This window comes from Capricornis sumatraensis, chromosome 14 (genome assembly GCF_032405125.1).
Source record: "Capricornis sumatraensis isolate serow.1 chromosome 14, serow.2, whole genome shotgun sequence".
NCBI lineage: Eukaryota > Metazoa > Chordata > Mammalia > Artiodactyla > Bovidae > Capricornis > Capricornis sumatraensis.
In genome coordinates this window covers 83500418-83518853 of record NC_091082.1, presented here as the reverse complement: position 1 = coordinate 83518853, position 18436 = coordinate 83500418, and the positions used below count along the sequence as shown (strand labels likewise).

The following is an 18436-nucleotide window of genomic DNA, read 5'->3' as shown; positions in this document are numbered from 1 at the left end:
CCAACACCGTCACCCACGTGATGTGTCTGTGCTTACTGAAAGATCCAGAGGCTTTCAGGGCAGACGGGCTCAGCTCTCTTTCACAGGCAGTTTCGAAGCTTAGAAAGACTGGTGTCTAAATTCCAAAGCACTTATACAATCTGGTTTTTAAAATGCACTTTCTCTTTTTAATTGATAATTTAGTGCATTCCTGCTTATTGTTATTACTAACATGTCTGTCTAACTTTCCCAATGAACTCCATACCTAAATGCCTGCTTTTAAAATTTACTCAAAGGCTCCCATATTGATAAAGCCGGGTTTGAATCCCAGCTAAGGCAGTGAGCAAGTTACATTTACTTTTTGTGTCTAGGTCTTCTGATCTACAAAACGGGGCTAATAATAGTACCTGCAGCACAGGGCTTTTTCAAGATTGAGTTAAGACACACTGGATGCTCTTAACATTGCTTGATATATAAATAACTACTCCATACGTGTTAGCTGTAATTAAAATGCAGTACAAAAGGGATTATTCTCTCATGACCAAATCAAGTCGCACTATCATCATTGAGAGAGACCATTTAGAAAGGGTGGGCATATGGAGTGACTGACAAATTGTACGGCTCTCCATAATGAGAGGTTTACTGGGACAGCATGTTAGGCTGCAGTCTCACTCTTCATGAGAGAAGGGAAGCTGTCCTGTTCAACAGTCCATGTCTAAACCACGCACGATGCCTGCACCATGTTTGGCGCTTGGAAACTAATTTTTAAATGAATTGATTAATGATGACCATTGTAAGCTGACTAAAATGTTCATATTGAACTTATCCTCATCTAATCCAAAGCCCAAAGTGCTCGTTTTGTGTCTATTTTCAGGTAAATTTATCCGATGTTAATCTGTGCCCCTGGCCACCTAGGCACCATGTGTTTAGACCCTATTGTACTTATATTTCACTCTACTTGGATTGCTTTCATACAATTTCGTTAATCCAAAAGTACTTCAAGCTCCATGAAAAGAGGGAACATACCACAATCTTAGGGTCTCCAACAGTCCCTGCACGGGGCTGAGCAGGTATGTGTTAGAAAAGAAACTGGATGAGTAGACAAAGTAAAATGAAATCAAATGGATTTGTTGGCTATAATATAGAATCATCCTAGACTTCCTCTTGTTGGGCTCTAAAATCCCTGCAGATGGTGACTGCAGCCATGAAATCAAGGCGATTACTTCTTGGCAGGAAAACTATCACAAGCCTAGATAGCATATTAAAGTGCAAAGACATCACTTTGCCAACAAAGGTGCATAATAGTCAAGGCCATGGTCTTTCCAGTGGTCATGTATGGATGTGAGAGCTGGACCAGAAAGAAAGTAGAACACTGAAGAACTGATGCTTTTGCATTGCGGTGCTGGAGAAGACTCTTGAGAGTCCTTCAATAGCAAGGAGATCAAAGAGGTCAATCCTAAAGGAACTTAACCCTGAATATTCATTGGAAGGACTGATGCTGAAGCTGAAGCTCTAGTGCTTTGGCTACCTGATGCAAAGAGCTGGCTCATTGGAAAAAACCCTGATGCTGGGAAAGGTTGAGGGCAGGAGAAGCGGGTGGCAGAGGATGAGATGGTTGGATGGCATCATCGATTCGATGGACAAAATCTTGGACAAACTCCGGGAGATAGTGAAGGACAAGGAATCCTAGCATGCTGCAGTCCATGGGGTCACAAAGAGTCAGTCATAACTTGGTGACTGAACAAGCAATCAAAAAATAATCATCCTTATAGGTAATAGAGAACTGACATAGGAATTACAGGCTACATTCTAAAGGAGAGTTCTAATGCAAGTTGCATTTAACTGAACTTCCAAAAAGGTCTTCTAAAACTTTGTTGTTAGATATTTTACTTAGATTTGATTCTCACAGGATTTTAAGCACAGAAAAAATTAATCTGCAAGCATTTAATTAAGAGGAATACTGAACAACTCATTAGTCATAATCATATAAGTGAAACACCTTGCCCCCACCCATTGTGCCTTTCAACATATTTAATGGAGTGGAGGGTAAAAGCTTGGATAAAATCTCCAGCAGACTCCAAGTCTTTTCTGCTCAGCCTTGAGTAATAATAGTCTTAAGGTCATATTTTGAACACCGATGCTAAATAGTCATAAGAACAGTGAAGTTTCAGTACATTTCAGAATTGAATCTTCTTTCTCCATCTGCTAGGTGGACTTCAGGCTATCTTGGAAATGACTTGAGGAGTTCCCCCTTCTTTTTCCCTCCACTCCACCCCCCTACCCTTCTGGACTTCTGCCTGAGTGTCAGAAGGGTTCAGAAGGTATTCCCTGCCGGGTGCTGGCAGTGCATGCTTCACGCTCCCTGAGACTGGCACGTGCTTCAGGGGGACTTATTCCGGGGGCTCTTTGCTGGGTCCTTGGTCTCCGATGCTCCAGTGAAGACCCCAGAGAGCTGCCCAGCAGGCCTTGCTCTCAAGTTGCCCCTCCACCAGCCCCTTCCCCATGGATTTCCTGAGGTTTACTTCACTTCACCCACTCAGTTTGTCCGTTGGCGTTCCTGAACCTTCTAAGACGGACCAGGACCCATTTCACACTGGCCACTGGCTGCCACCCCTCCTGTGATTCCCTAAGAACCCCAGGTCCACGGGCTTTGCTTCACAAGTGGAGGGGAAGCGGTCGCTGCCCAGCCCAGCCCAGCAGCATCCCCTTCGCCCTCCTCTCCTTCTCCTGCGGCCCCAGGCATGCCCTTTCGCCTCTAGGTTCCTCGGGTAGGTGGAGAATCTAGGCTAAGTTGCCGCTCCTGCTCATCCCCACAAATTATGTGAGACTGCAGTCTCCTTGGAGCCACTCTGGCTGGTTGTGGTGAGAATGTAACCCCCAACCTGGCACATGAGGGCTGGGCTCCAGCTTGGCATAGCGGCCAGTTTATCCAGAGAAATCTCTGCACAGACTTGCTCCTTCAAGCTGCCTCCTGGGAGCTTTCACAGAACCTTGAAATGAGCCTAAAGTCTGTCTTCTGTCTTGATTTTAACATTCTGCATTATAGTCTCTCAAAATTCATGTTGGTTCCTGAAGCAACCATATTTAGACCCATTGTGATCTGCTGTGCTAAGTCACTGCTACTCTGAGGAGCGACAGGCTGCTAAGTTTTGTCCTACCCTTTGCAAGGGTATAGACTGTAGCCCAGCAGGCTCCTCCATCCATGGGATTCTTCAGACAAGAACACTGGAGTGGGTTGCCATGCCCTCCTCCAGGGGACCTTCCCAACCCAGGGATCGAACCTGTGTCTCTTATGTCTCCTGCATTGGCAGATGGGCGTTTTACCACCTGGGAAGTCTTTTTTGACCCCTTAGTAGAAGTTTTACTTTACTGTTTTCTTAAATTTATAAGACACCTATTCTGAGCCTCACAGAGGATCGTGAGAGACACAAAGCAGAAGACACAGGCCAGGCTTCAGTATGCTTACGGCATAGCAGAATAAGAAAACTTGTATTTATGCAAATACAGAAAATGCATTGCGTATAGCAGGTTCTCAAAGAATGTATGGATATTAAGTGAGGATCAAACCAGGGGAACATTTGAGAAGATTTAGCCAAGACAGATTTTATTTTCTTGGGTTCCAAAGTCACTGTGGATGGTGACTACAGCCATAAAATTAAAAGACACTTGCTCCTTGGAAGAAAAGCTATGACAAACCTAGACAGGGTATTAAAAAGCAGAGACATCACTTTGCTGACAAACGTCTATATAGTCAAAGCTATGGTTTTCCCAGGAGTCATGTGCAGACGTGAGAGTTGGACCATGAAGAAGACTGGACACCAAAGAACTGATGCTTTTGAACTGTGGTGGAGAAGACTCCTGAGAGTCCCTTGGAGTGCAAGGAGATCAAACGAGTCAATCCTAAAGGAAATCAACCCTGAATATTCATTGGAAGGACTGATGCTGAAACTGAAGCTCCAGTACTTTGGCCACCTGATGCAAACAGCCAACTCATTGCAAAAGACCCAGATGCTGAGAAAGCTTGAGAGTAGGAGGAGAAGGGGGTGACAGAAGATGAGAAGGTTGGATGGCATCATCGACTCAATGAACATAAATTTAAGCAAACTCCAGGAGACAGTGAAGGACAGGGAAGCCTGGGGTGCTGTAGTCCACGGGGTTGGAAAGAGTTGGACATGACTGAGTGACTGACCAACAAGTCAGGTTTTAAGGAAAAAACGTTGAATGAGAGATTGTTGTAAATCTTTAGTTGTGAAAACTAAAAATTTTAAATCAAATCAATCAATAGATATTGATTACATATCTACTGCATATAAAAAACACTATGGATAACATGGAATAAAAACTGACCCCTGTCCTCACTAGTTTAATGGAAAAATAAGACAAATGTGTGAAAAAATTAAATGAAATTGTAAATTAAGACAACATTAGAGAGAACACTGAACAGGGTATAATGGGTCCCAAGTGAATGGTATGAACAACGGCTGCTCTGGAGAGAGAGCGATCTTCAGGATGGGCTGGATTGGGAAGATTTTGTAGGTAGAATTTAAGACAGGTTTTCAAGTATGGATCAGATTGGCAAAGACACATGCAGACTTAACCGAATCAGCAAAAACTGTTTCATGGAAAACCATTAGACGTTTAGAAGTGACAGTGCGCTTGGCAATCTAGTTGGCATGGAGGATTTATGCAGGAAAATCAAGTTAGAAAGATTAAATGTAGCCAGATTGGAGCAGGTCTGGCATTGAGGGCGTTTTGTTTCATTAATTAATTTTTGGAAGGCAATGGGGATTAAGCTGGTAGTTATCAGGACCTGTCACGCGAGTGTATGTTCCTCGATTCTTTGTCTCGTCACAACAAAGATTTGGAGGGACGGACATTAAAGCCCCCTCGGCGAGTCACAGCTCTCAGGTCTTGGATAGACCGTGTTATAGCTCTCAGGTCTCACATGGACCGTGGTATAGCTCTTAGACAAATCAGTGTTACAGCTCAGTGTTACAGCTCTATTTTATTTAGAAGATAGCAGGAAAATCCATCTTCGAGGCGTGAGGGCACGTCGATCTAAAGACACGAGGAGAAGAGCGCCCCAGCGCCCGGGAGGGAGAGAGAGAGCTGGCTCTGGCTCCTCTGTTTATCGTTTTTCTCCCCCGGGCCTGTCCTGTGTAAACTGGGCCAGCCAGGAGTGTTGCTTGTTTCACCTGAGGTCCTCACTCCGGTCCTCGGACCTTCTTTTGTTTCATCTTCGTGGGCTTTTCCCTTCCTTGTCTGTGGCCACCGCCGTTCTGGACTCCTCCTCCCTGCTCTGCCCGCCTAGCAGACCCATCCCACGGGATCTGTACCAGAGTGAAGTGGGAAGAAACCAGAGATGGGAAGACACGAGGCAGCTGTGAGAATCACCCGCACCTGAGATGAGGAGGGCCTGGAATCAGACACTTCCTTCTTTATCATTACAGTCGCCTTGCGTTTATCTCTGGTCAGCAAATAAGTACAGAGAGGGATATTTCTTTATGGTTGCTGACTGTATTTTATCTTGCAGCTCCTAAAATTTATAGATTTAATCTTCCACAAAATAACTACCAATCACTTGATTATTAGTATGTGTTTCCTCTAAATATAAACAAGAAAAACTAGTTTTAGATTTTACTACCATCATGGGGAAAAAAGAGAGAAAGTCTGGGTCAACAGGTCTGAAGAAAGGTCAATATTTAGGTCAATAGTCTGAAGAAAGTAAGAAGAATTAGATATTAAAAGTAGAAAGGTAATTTATGCTTTCACTTTGCTTAAAATCTGTTCTGTTGACATCTCCAACATAAAGTAAGGTTAGGCATATTTATTTCATGAACCTAGAAATTAAAATGGGAAGAGAGACTGAAACTTCTTTTATTGGCTATTTGACTAGCTTGGCAAAGAATGTCTGCTGTCAATCAAGATAAAAGGATTAAGGAATATTTGTAGGATTACCTGTGTCACTGTCTTCTTAATGGGTATTTTAGTTGACAATGAATTGGTTATTTAGGTCCTTGTATTTATAGAACAAGGTGGATTGCTTAAAGCTGTTATGTTGTCTATGTGAAATCTATTCATTTAATTCAAAAAGGTAACTTCCTTTTATTTTTCTAAAGTTCTTTTATTTGAATATCTGATTCTATGATGATTATATTTAAAAATAAGATAGGGAAAATTCATATTATCTGGAATACCCCACATTTACACAATAATAAATTATATTCAAGGATAAAAAGGACATAGACTTTATGTTTAATATAAATATCATGAACTCTTCAATGACCCTTTGCTATATTCCCACTTTACAGAAAGTCATAGCTAATGAAATATCTAATAGAAAATTATTTCTACAAAAACTTATATATAAGTAAGTTTATCTTTCTTCATTTTAAATGACTCAGGTGTTTCATTTTAATAGAAATCAAGAAAAAATTAAAGTCCAAGGACTCATTGCCTAAATATTCCCTGTACTCATTACTTTCTGTTACTCAAAACTCATAAGTTTCAGTTGACAGTAATCTCTAATATAGCATTAACACTAGCTGCCAAATAACCATCTTAAACACTGTAACAATGGTACCAATCACCTTATACAAATAATAAGAAAAGAGTGAGTTACCTATGAGCATTGCCATTAAAATGTGAAAACCTTGGGTCCTGGCTCCAAACATTTTCCTGTAGAAAAAGGGGTATCCATCCAAACACCTGCTAGGTTGACAGGACCAGTTTCTGACGGTTTTCTACCATTTTCCAAAAGTGTGTCACCTTCTTCCTTCAGGCAGAGGCTGTGGGACTTAGTCTGGGTGCTGGATCAGTGGGGCTTAGTGTGACCCATCTGTGCTGCTTACCAAGTAGACCTGTTACAGCCTTAGTCTCTCCCTAGTTCTGGCGCCTCCCCTTTCTAAGTCCCGAGAGCAAACGTTGACAAGCACACTGCCACCTCTATCACAGAAGGATGCGTTTGGGGGGCTTGACAGACAGACTGGAATTTTTGGTAACTTCCATCATGGACCATTAGAGATCGATTTTATTTTTTCTTGACAACAATGAAAATGGTTTTTGTTTTCATTTTTCCCCCTATTTTGCTTTTGAACAGCAGTTAGAAAATTTATGGCAGCTTCGAATCTACTGAACGTCTATGCAGGGCACTGGCAAAGAGAAACTATGGAAACAGCAGGGGTTTTCATCAGACTTCACAGATTGTGGCCAGTTATTTGTGTGATGCTCCCAGGCTTCAATTCCACTTCTCTGTGGAAAAAAAGAAAAAAAGACTCTGCTTTGTTCGTCTTAAGTATGATGGCATTTGATGCTGTGCAACAGGACAATTTAAACAGGTGAGGTGTTTGGGACAAACTTAGAGCTGGTGCTTGATGGCTTTGTTTTGCTCTTATTTTAACAGACCTGAGGATCTGCAGAGGTTTCACTCGGCCAAAACAGGCTGAGACCTCATCAAGCGCCACAGAACTGCCCTGGGGCCTGAAATCCTTACCACTGGAGCAATTTCTGTAGAGGCCTGGTCTCTTAGAAGTCTTGAAAAGATGAAAATATTACCTGAGAAGGGTGGTAACTGTGTCATGAGACAGGCATCAGTGCCTTCTCGTGGGTCAGTGTGATGTGTGAAGTCACTCAGTCATGTCCGACTCTTTGCGACCCCATGGACTGTAGCCTACCAGGCTCCCCCCTCTATGGGATTCTCCAGGCAAGAGTACTGGAGTGGGTTGCCATTTCCTTCTCCAGGGGATCTTCCTGACCCAGGGATTGAACCTGGGTCTCCCACATTCCAGGCAGATGCTTTAACATCTAAGCCACCAGGATATCTAAGCCTAAAAATCTGCCAGGGGGCTTCTCTGGTGACTTGTTCAGGGGTTCAGGGGGTTCAATCCCTGCTCTGGGAGGTTCCCACATGCCACAACTACCGAACCTGTGCTCCAGAGCCCGGGAGCCGCCACTCTTGTCGCCCTCACGCCTGGAGTTTGCTCTCCACAGCAAGAGAAGCCGCCGCAATGCGAAGCCACAGGCCACAGCTAGAGGGAAGCCCCCACCCCTTGCCACAACTAGGGAAAGGCCTGCATGGCAGCGAAGACCCGGCAAAGCCAAAAACAAATTTTAAAAGTTATTTTTAAACAGTCTGCCGTGGATCTGAGTCAGAGAGGCCGTGATGGAAACCAGGTGATACGGGAAAAGTCATTGCAATAGTATATTCACTCACTGACTATTTGCTCACTCTCTTAACTGTGCTGGATGAATGCGCATCACTCCTTATTCATTCATCCTTTTAACAGGTGCTGGAAATAGGAAGTGAGCAAAAGGAGCCTTGGCTTTGCTTCACGGGAGGGAACATGGGTTACCCAAGTTTACAGCCCTAGGGAAGGCTGGGCAGACGGGGGTCTCGAGGACCACAGGACCAAGTCAGCCCACGGGGGCTAGAGGAGAGGGGGTGGTGCAGAGGAGAAGCAACATAGTCAGAGTTCTGACTAATGGGTCAGCTCAGAGAGAAGTTTCTGGCAACCATCAGGGAGCCAGAATAATGAAATAGAATAAACAAAGAGTAGGAGCCTTGAAAACTGATTTTCAAAAGCCAACTTTGATACTTACTAGGCTATGAGAACTTGGGCAGGCTTCCCAGGTGGCACCGTGGTAAAGAACCCACCTGCCAATGCAGGACACACAAGTGACTGGGGTTTGATCTGTGAGTTAGGAAGATCCCCTGGAGGAGAAATGGCAACCTGCTCCAGTATTGTTGCCTGGAGAATCCCGTGGACAGAGGAGCCTGGTGGGCTGCAGGCCACGGGGTCGCAAAAGAGTTGAAGGCGACTGAGCATGCGCATGCTTGCATGCAGGGGAGCTCAGGGGAGCAGGAAGCTCAGGGGAGCTCAGGCAAGCAGCTATTTTTTAAGCTAAAGCTAATGTATGAAATGGACATAATAAAGCCTATTAAGTAGTCATTTCAGTGTGAGCAAAATGAAAACTATAAATGCTTGGGGCATAGTAGTATTTCAAAAGAATTTCCATAATTTGTGTGTGTGTGTAATGGATAACTAAACTTGAATATAAATGACTAGAACTAAAATGTAGAAGGCATACTGACCAAATTTGCAGGCAATGTGAACTTGTTCAAGATAAGGACTCCTCTGAACCAGAAATGATGGGCCAACCCAACAGTTGTTTCCCCTGCACATCTCACGCCCTTCCTTACGGGCAGAGCACACCGCCACCATAATGAAGGCCGAAGACAGACTCTCTCACATCCTCCTTGGTAGCTGGGCCACGGGCATGTGACCCAGTCCCGGGCAATGGAACCTGAGGAGGCTCTGCTAGGGGGCCTCTGCAAAGGGCTTTCCTTCCTAACATGAAAAGATATGCGGCCGTCCTCTGATATTGTCTGGTACAGCTATGCCCTACGGCTGTCACAGTGGAAAATACTATCTAGAGCAAATAAAATGATAATCCTTCTGAAACTCCAGATTTCTAATGCTTTTAATCCTTTCAGTTCAGTTCAGCCGCTCAGTCATGTCCAACTCTTTGCAATCCCGTGGATGGCAGCACACCAGGCTTCCCTGTCCTTCACCAACTCCCGGAGCTTGCTCAAACTCATGTCCATCGAGTCGGGGATGCCATCCAACCATCTTATCCTCTGTTGTCCCCTTCTCCTCCCACCTTCAATCTTTCCCAGCATCAGGGTCTTTTCCAATGAGTCAGTTCTTCGCATCAGGTGGCCAAAGTATCGGAGATTTAGCTTCAGCATCAGTCCTTTCAATGAATATTCAGGACTGATTTCCTTTAGGATGGACTGGTTGGATCTCCTTGCAGTCCAAGGGACTCTCAAGAGTCTTCTCCAACACCACAGTTCAAAAGCATTAATTCTTCAGCCCTCAGCTTTCTTCACAGTCCAACTCTCACATCCATACATGACTCCTGGAAAAACCATAGACGGACCTTTGTTGGGAAAGTAATATCTCTGCTTTTTAATATGCTGTCTAGGTTGGTCATAGCTGTTCTTCCAAGGAACAAGTGTCTTTTAATTTCATGGCTGAAGTCACCATCTGCAGTGATTTTGGAGTCCAAGAATATAAAGTCTGTCCCTGTTTCCATTGTCTCCCCATCTATTGGCATGAAGTGATGGGATTGGATGCCATGATCTTCATTTTCTGAATGTTGAGTTTTAAACCAACTTTTTCACTCTCCTCTTTCACTTTCATCAAGAGGCTCTTTAGTTCTTCACTTTCTGCCATAAGGGTGGTGTCATCTGTGTATCTGAGGTTATTGATATTTCACCCGGCAAACTTGATTCCAGCTTGTGCTTCATCCAGCCTGGCATTTCAAATGATGTACTCTGCATATAAGTTAAATAAGCATGGTGACAATATACAGCCTTGACGAACTCCCTTCCTCATTTGGAACCAGTCTGTTGTTCTATGTCAGTTCTAACTGTTGCTTCTTAACTCACATACAGATTTCTCAGGAGGCAGGTCAGGTGGTCTGGTATTTCCATCTCTTTCAGAATTTTCCATAGTTTGTTGTGATCCACACAGTCAAAGGTTTTGGCATAGTCAATAAAGCAGAAGTAGATGTTTCTCTGGAACTCTCTTGCTTTTTCGATGATCCAGTGAATGTTGGCAATTTGATCTCTGGTTCCTCTGTCTTTTCTAAATCCAGCTTGAACATCTGGAAGTTCATGGTTCATGTACTGTTGAAGCCTAGAGGAATTTTGAGCATTACTTTATTAGCATGTGAGATGAGTGTAAGTGTGCAGTAGTTTGAACATTTTTTGGCATTGCCTTTCTTTGGAATTGGAAAGAAAACCGACTTTTTCCAGTCCTGTGGCCATGGCTGAGTTTTCCAAATTTGCTGGCATGTTAAGTGTAGCACTTTCAAAGCATCATCTTTTAGGATCTGAAATAGCTCAACTGGAATTCCATCACCTCCACTAGCTTTGTTCGTAGTGATGCTTCCTAAGGCCCACTTGACTGTGCATTCCAGGATGTCTGACTCTAGGTGAGTGGGTAGCCTTTCCCTTCTCCAGGGGATCTTCCCAACTCAGGGATCAAACCCAGGTCTCCCACATTGCGGATGGATTCTTTACCAGCTGAGCCACTAGGGAAGCCCTTGGATCCTTTAATAGGAATTGCTACAAGAAGTACACTTCATAAGGAAATCTAATATAAATCAATTCCTTGAAACCATGTTGTTAGAGACATTCTTGAAGAAAATAGGGAAGTTTAACCCAGAGAAAAGCAGGTACTAGAGAGCATCAGAAGGTCTGCATGGAGCTATAAGTCCAGACTGCAAAACTGTCTTTTTTGTTTGGTGCTGCCAGGAAAAAGTGGCACCAACGAACGGTAAGATGCCATAGGATGCTATATTTATGCTCACTGTGCAGAATCTCCTGGAAATCGATGCTGAGGTTCATAGAATCAGTTGTCTTGAAAGACAGGAAGTTTCCTGACCTTGAAGATGTGCACATTGAGAAAGGATCACCATGCAGGGTGAATGCTACACAGAAAATTAAAGAACAGATGGGTTATAGAGTCCAGCGGCCTCTAAGGACTCTTCTAGCCCTGAGATTCTATCATCATTTACAAGTAAAAGATGTGTTGTATGCATCACTGCTAAGTAAATAATATAAGAAGAGACTCCCTCAGCAGAGCATGCTTAATACAATAAACTTCAACATCTTCATAAGCTTGTCACAGTTTTTAGAATATGTTTAAAAGGAAAGAGTAGTAAATTCCTTAGAAGGCTTCTACCAGAATCAGTGAGATAGTTATTCTGATTTGACAGGTCCAGCTCGTACTGGGGGCTTATCCAACACTATTTATCTTGCCAAAACCTCTTACCTCCATTTTTACTTGCTTAAGAGAACAATTAAGTTTTTAAAAATATATATCCATAATTTATTCTATGTTGATTATAGTTCAATTACACTTTTCCAGAGGTCACCAAAAGTGATCTCAACCAGCCAGAACATAATCATGAAGATATATTCTAAAAGTGTCTATGTTTAAAAAACAGAGATTGCAAAGTTAATTAACTGTATCCTCAGACCCTTGTTCACCAGTTATTATTATTTTGTGTTAGTTGCTCAGTTGTGTCTGACTCTTTGCGACCACATGAACTGTAGCCAACCAGGCTCCTCTGTCTGTGGGATTCTCCAGGCAAGAATACTGGAGTAGATTGCCAAGCCCTTCTCCAGGGGATCTCCCTGACCCAGGGATCAAACCTGTGTCTCTTATGTCTCCTGCATTGGCAGGGGGGTTCTTTACCACTAGCACCATTATTTTAGACACAATTATTATTTTAGATACACACCTTCTGATGTCCCCAGTACCTGCTTTTCTCTGGGTTAAACTTCTTTACCTTTTTCAATACCTGGATTACCAGGTATCCAGAAAGAGAAAAGAGGACTCTACCATATATATTTTCAGCATCAAGAAATAACAGTTGAGAGCTGGACAGTTGAGTAGATGAAAAGTAATTTCTAAGAACCGTGAAGGGTCCCAGCCCTGTGAACAGTTTACAATTTCCACAATGACAGAGTGTGTTGCTTCTGTCATTTCAGAGAAGATGGAAGTGACTCCTGGTGGGTGCGACCAGGGCCCCCGTCTGCATGACTCCTGAGATGAGCCTATTCCTTCTCTTCTAAATCAAGTTGCTTCCAAGGAAAACAATGCAATGATATGGCATAAAATAATATGTGAAAGTAAGCCAGTTGGGAAATATTAAAAATAGGAGCAAAATCAATGTCTATTTTAAGGCTGCACTCCATAGGATAATGACATTCAATAAACCAATAACATAAGTCATCAATAGAATGCCTAAGTGCATGCAGCCTTTTCCGCCCAGAAATGCAATAAAAGTGTCATATATTTCTGAAATATTTTAATGCAAAATGGTGGAAAGAGAACATATTTTCCCACAAGAATCATACAAATGTTTTACGTCTAAAGCTTTTTTACGTGGGCCCCCCCAACCTTAGTGACATCAAAAAAGCAGGATGTTACCATTGGTGAGTGTCTTGTTTATTGAGGTGTGTATGTGCGCAGCATTGAGCACGGGCTGTTTCTTCACCATCCATTTTCCTTTGGTCTATTTCATTATTGCGCTATTCTAAAGTTTGACTCAAGACACATACACACACTCTCTAGACCTGACATTTGTTCAGAACCATACAGCCACTCAGGTAAAAATACTGAGCCCAGAGGAAGATTCAATTCAGTCCATGTGTGAAGAGTATGGGGAGATCTTCAAATGGAAGACGAAATAGCTGCACAAAAGCTTTGCATTTCAGGCCTACGATGCACTTGATTTTTGCACTTCAAAAGTCCCACTTTGAAGCCCAGTGGGGACGGGGGGAGTGATTTTTGGTTATTTTACGGACACCAAGTGGAAAATGCAGCACTGCACACCTTCACTCCTGTTGTCTTTACTTTGAAAAGTAATTTCAGAGAAACTCAATCCAGTTCGACCGGAGCTCTCCTAATTGGCTCCGATCAGTAAATCATCAGAGACGACTCTGCCCTTGCTGAGTCCCTCTCCCCCTCTTCTTGTCAAAAGTGCACGATCAAACACCCGGTTACGGGGAGTTACAAAAACCTGGTCTGGGCTGGGCTCCACGCGCCGCTGTTCCACATGGTGTTTGCCTTCTCTCTGCCATGGCAGCAAGGGCCTTTCCTTTCGTTGGTAGTGACAATCGTGCTCTCACACGTTTATTAATAGTTGGTTCTGCAGGGCCACCAAGTAATGTCCGAGGCTGAGGAAATGACTGAGCTGACATTCAGGGCCCTCGACAATCTGGCTTTTATTTACCATCCCCTCCACCCCACCCCCAAGCCCAGCATTCCTTTCCACTGCCCACCACAGAAAGGGTCTGTATTCACACATTTTTAGCAGAATAAAAATTGAAGCATATTCGAAGCGTTCTCCCTCTCTCCACTTATTCAAAATTTCAACTTTCTTCCCAGACTCAGCTTCGTGGGTGCTCAAGCCTGTGGAATGCCTGCACTGAGCAGTCTCAGGACACCCTGCCCTCCAGCATCCCAGGCTTGTCTCAGAACAGACTAGGTTGTATTGCTACTTATTCTTTAATATTTGTGATTTGCTTTCCTCCAGCTGCACTGTAAGGTCTGTGCATGTGAATGCCTCGATTGTCACTCTCTAGTAGACGCTTTACACACCAGCACTGTGCCCGGTGAACAGTACCCCACAATGCTACAGGGTGATGTGCCTGTCTCTGACACAGTGCGTGCGGTACAGTCACATGTTCCCAGAATCAAAGCTCACACGCATTCAGTCCTTTCCACGCATAAAAGAAGAGTCTAACATATTGGAACACAACTCTAGTCTCTACCTGAGGGCTCTGAACCTGGTGCTCACAGACAGCTAAAGCATCCATGAATGGACATCTCGGGTTTATGGACCTTTTGAAAACATAAGAAATATTTTGTGATTTGTTATTATTGCATTTTCTGGGGAGACCATTCATAGTAGCAACTCTAAAATTTAATATAATAAGTATCACTTAAAAACTTGAGTAGCTTTGTTCTCCACCAGATGTTTGCTAGGGAACAAGTGAAAGTGAAGTCGCTCAGTCCAGGCTCCTCTGTCCATGGAATTCTCCAGGCAAGAATACTGGAGTGGGTTACCATTTCCTTCTCCAGGGGATCCTCCCGACCCAGGGATCGAACCCAGGTCTCCCACACTGCAGGCAGACGCTTTTCCATCTGAGCCACCAGGGAAGCCCTAAGTATCACTTCAGTTCAGTTCAGTCACTCAGTCGTGTCCGACTCTTCGAGACCCCATGAATCGCAGCACGCCAGGCCTCCCTGTCCATCACCATCTCCCGGAGTTCACTCAGACTCACGTCCATCGAGTCCGTGATGCCATCCAGCCATCTCATCCTCGGTTGTCCCCTTCTCCTCCTGCCCCCAATCCCTCCCAGCATCAGAGTCTTATCCAATGAGTCAACTCTTTGCATGAGGTGGCCAAAGTACTGGAGTTTCAGCTTTAGCATCATTCCTTCCAAAGAAATCCCAGGGCTGATCTCCTTCAGAACGGACTGGTTGGATCTCCTTGCAGTCCAAGGGACTCTCAAGAGTCTTCTCCAACACCACAGTTCAAAGCATCAATTCTTTGGCGCTCAGCCTTCTTCACAGTCCAACTCTCACATCCATACATGACCACAGGAAAAACCATAGCCTTGACTAGACAGACCTTAGTCGGCAAAGTAATGTCTCTGCTTTTGAATATGCTATCTAGGTTGGTCATAACTTTTCTTCCAAGGAGTAAGCGTCTTTTAATTTCATGGCTGCAATCACCATCTGCAGTGATTTTGGAGCCCAGAAACATAAAGTCTGACCCTGTTTCCACTGTTTCCCCATCTATTTCCCATGAAGTGATGGGACTGGATGCCATGATCTTCGTTTTCTGAATGTTGAGTTTTAAGCCAACTTTTTCACTCTCCTCTTTCACTTTCATCAAGAGGCTTTTTAATTCCTCTTCACTTTCTGCCATAATGGTGGTGTCATCTGCATATCTGAGGTTATTGATATTTCTCCCGGCAATCTTGATTCCAGCTTGTGTTTCTTCCAGTCCAGCATTTCTCATGATGTACTCTGCATATAAGGTAAATAAGCATGGTGACAATATGCAGCCTTGACGTACTCCTTTTCCTATTTGAAACCAGTCTGTTGTTCCATATCCAGTTCTAACTTTTGCTTCCTGACCTGCATACAGATTTCTCAACAGGCAGTTCAGGTGGTCTGGTATTCCCATCTCTTTCAGAATTTTCCACAGTTGATTGTGATCCACACAGTCAAAGGCTTTGGCATAGTCAATAAAGCAGAAATAGATGTTTTTCTGGAACTCTCTTGCTTTTTCGATGATCCAGCAGATGTTGGCAATTTGATCTCTGGTTCCTCTGCCTTTTCTAAAGCCAGCTTGAACATCAGGAAGTTCACAGTTCACGTATTGCTGAAGCCTGGCTTGGAGAATTTTGAGCATTACTTTACTAGCGTGAGATGAGTGCAACTGTGCGGTAGTTTGAGTATCACTTAGTGAGGGTTAAAATGTGTTTAAAAAGGCAGATTCCCAGGAAAAAGCATTACACAAATTTTGATGTGTAAAGGGACATGCAGATGATTTCAGGAAGCTGCACTATGCTCGTGATAATACAGAGTAAAACTTCGTTCCTGTGTGTGACATAAACAGAAACACATAACCGGTCTCCACCTTGGTTCCTCCCTAGACCTCCTAAGACTAGTCATTTCCTGAGTGAGGGGGTGATAGGAGTGTCCCACACAGCGGTCCTAAATCCCTTGGATGATAACAGTGGCTTTTGTTCTAATGAGGCAACTTTGGGTGGGCTCCTGGATAGCTTTAGGTTGAGGGAGGGTCACCAGAAAGACCAAGCTGAGATCAGAAGCTTGAACGTTCAGCCCCACCCCATATTCTCCAGGGGTTGTACCTACATGATAAAGCTTCCATAAAAACTCCTCAAGTACAAGAGTCAGAGAATTTCCAGGTTGGTGACCACCCCGAGGTGCTGGGAAGGTGGCCTGTTTTGAGAGGGGACCCAGAACCAGCCACCACCACCTCTGTGCCCCATGTTTCTCTTCCATTTTGCTGTTAATAAATTGCGTCCTTTACGATAAGCAAAATCAAAAACACAATATACCGAAATTTATGGAATCAGCAAAAACAGTACTAAGAAGGTAGCTTACAGTGATAAACGCCTACATTAAAAAACAAGATCTCAAATAAACAGCCTAACTTTACACTGCAAGAAGCTAGGAAAAGAAGCAAAACCTGGCCTGACGTTAGCAGAAGGCTGGAAAGAGAGATTAGAGTAGAAATAAATGAAACAGAGAATATAAGCCATGGAAAAAAATTCATGAAACTTAGAATTGATTTTCTGAAAAGACAAACAGAACTGATGAACCCTTAGCCAGACGAATCACGGGAAAACAAGAGAAAACTCAAATAAAACCAGAATTGAAAGAGAAGTCTTTACAACCAATACTGCAGCCTCAAAAAAAGAAAAGAAAATCCTGTACGTGTGACAATGGGGATGAACCTGGAGGACATTATGCTGAGCAAAATAAGCCAGAAGCAGAGAGACAAATGGGGCTTCTCAGCTGGCACCAGTGGTAAAGAACCCGTCTGCCGATGCAGGAGACATACGAGGAGGTGTGGTTCCATCCCTGAGTCAGGAAGATCTCCTGGAGGAAGGCATGGTAACCCACTCCAGTGCTCTTGCTGGAGAATCCCATAGACCGAGGAGCCTGGTGGGCTACAATCCATGGGGTCGCGAAGAGTCAGACACAACTGAGCGAATTAGCACACACAGAAAGACAAATGCGGCATAATCTCACTTACACGTGGAAACTAAAATAATCAAATTCACGGAAGCAAAGAGCAGAGAGAGGGGGCTGCGAGGGACAGGAGCAAGGCCGAAATGGAAGGTTATCAGAAAAAAGCTTCAGTTATGCAAAGAGAACAAGTTCTAGAAACCTACTGTACAGCAGAATGTTGATAGTCAGTAACACTGTATTTTGTATGTAAAATCTGCTAATAGTAGATCTTATGTTCAATGTTTTAATAAAATTTTTAAAAATTTTAAGAGGCTAGATTTCATGTTAAATGTTCTTACTACAATAAAAAGTGTAAATAGTAAACACATGAAGACATCTAAAATGACTAAAGCTGTGTTCAAAAGCAAGTCATTGGGCATAATGATTTATTCCTGATTTAATTTATTAACAAAAGATAAAATAGAATCTTGTAAAACAAAAAGCATGTCATAAAAATAGAGTCAAAATAACTGCTGTTCAAATTTTAAGTTTTGGAAGTAGGAAATAATAGAGGATCGGAAGTGGTAAATACTGGAGGAAAAAGCATAATACACAGCAGAAATGAAAGATTTAAGACCATTTAAGACCCATAGGTGTTTATTTCCACAGAGGGGGAAAAAGATAAATGACACACTAGATTTACTCAAGAAAAAAATTTTAAATTAACAGCAAATACTAATATATTGTAAAAACAGATACAAAAGATATACAAAAGAATACCATTTATAATATACAGAAATACATTTTGAAAATTTGAAAACAAGCAGGCATAATTTTCTGGGAAGTAAAAATGATCAAACGACTAAAGGAAGAATAGAAGGAGATAACAGCTAGGAGAAATATTTCAAGAGCTTTTTACCACAAAAGGCTAAGGTGCTTAACAGTTTTCATAAATTAATAATAACCCTGATGTTAGACAATATCCTGCAGAAAAAGATGGAAAGGTATTCAAAGCGTGATATTTTCCTATCATAAAATCAACATCTAACTGTTAGATTATCTGAAAAAAGCATGCAAATCAACCTTAATCATGCATATTGATACAATAGTACTATTATGAATAGTACTATTGTGAATAAGATACCCCCAATTTTTTTTTAATTAAA

The 18436-nt window shown here is 42.9% G+C and overlaps 1 protein-coding gene across 1 annotated transcript in view; it reads right to left on the bottom strand.

Annotated features, from left to right (window-relative positions):
- CRB1 (crumbs cell polarity complex component 1) overlaps positions 1 to 18436 on the bottom strand; it is a 143795-nt gene that overhangs the window by 53756 nt on the left and 71603 nt on the right. The window lies entirely within an intron of this gene.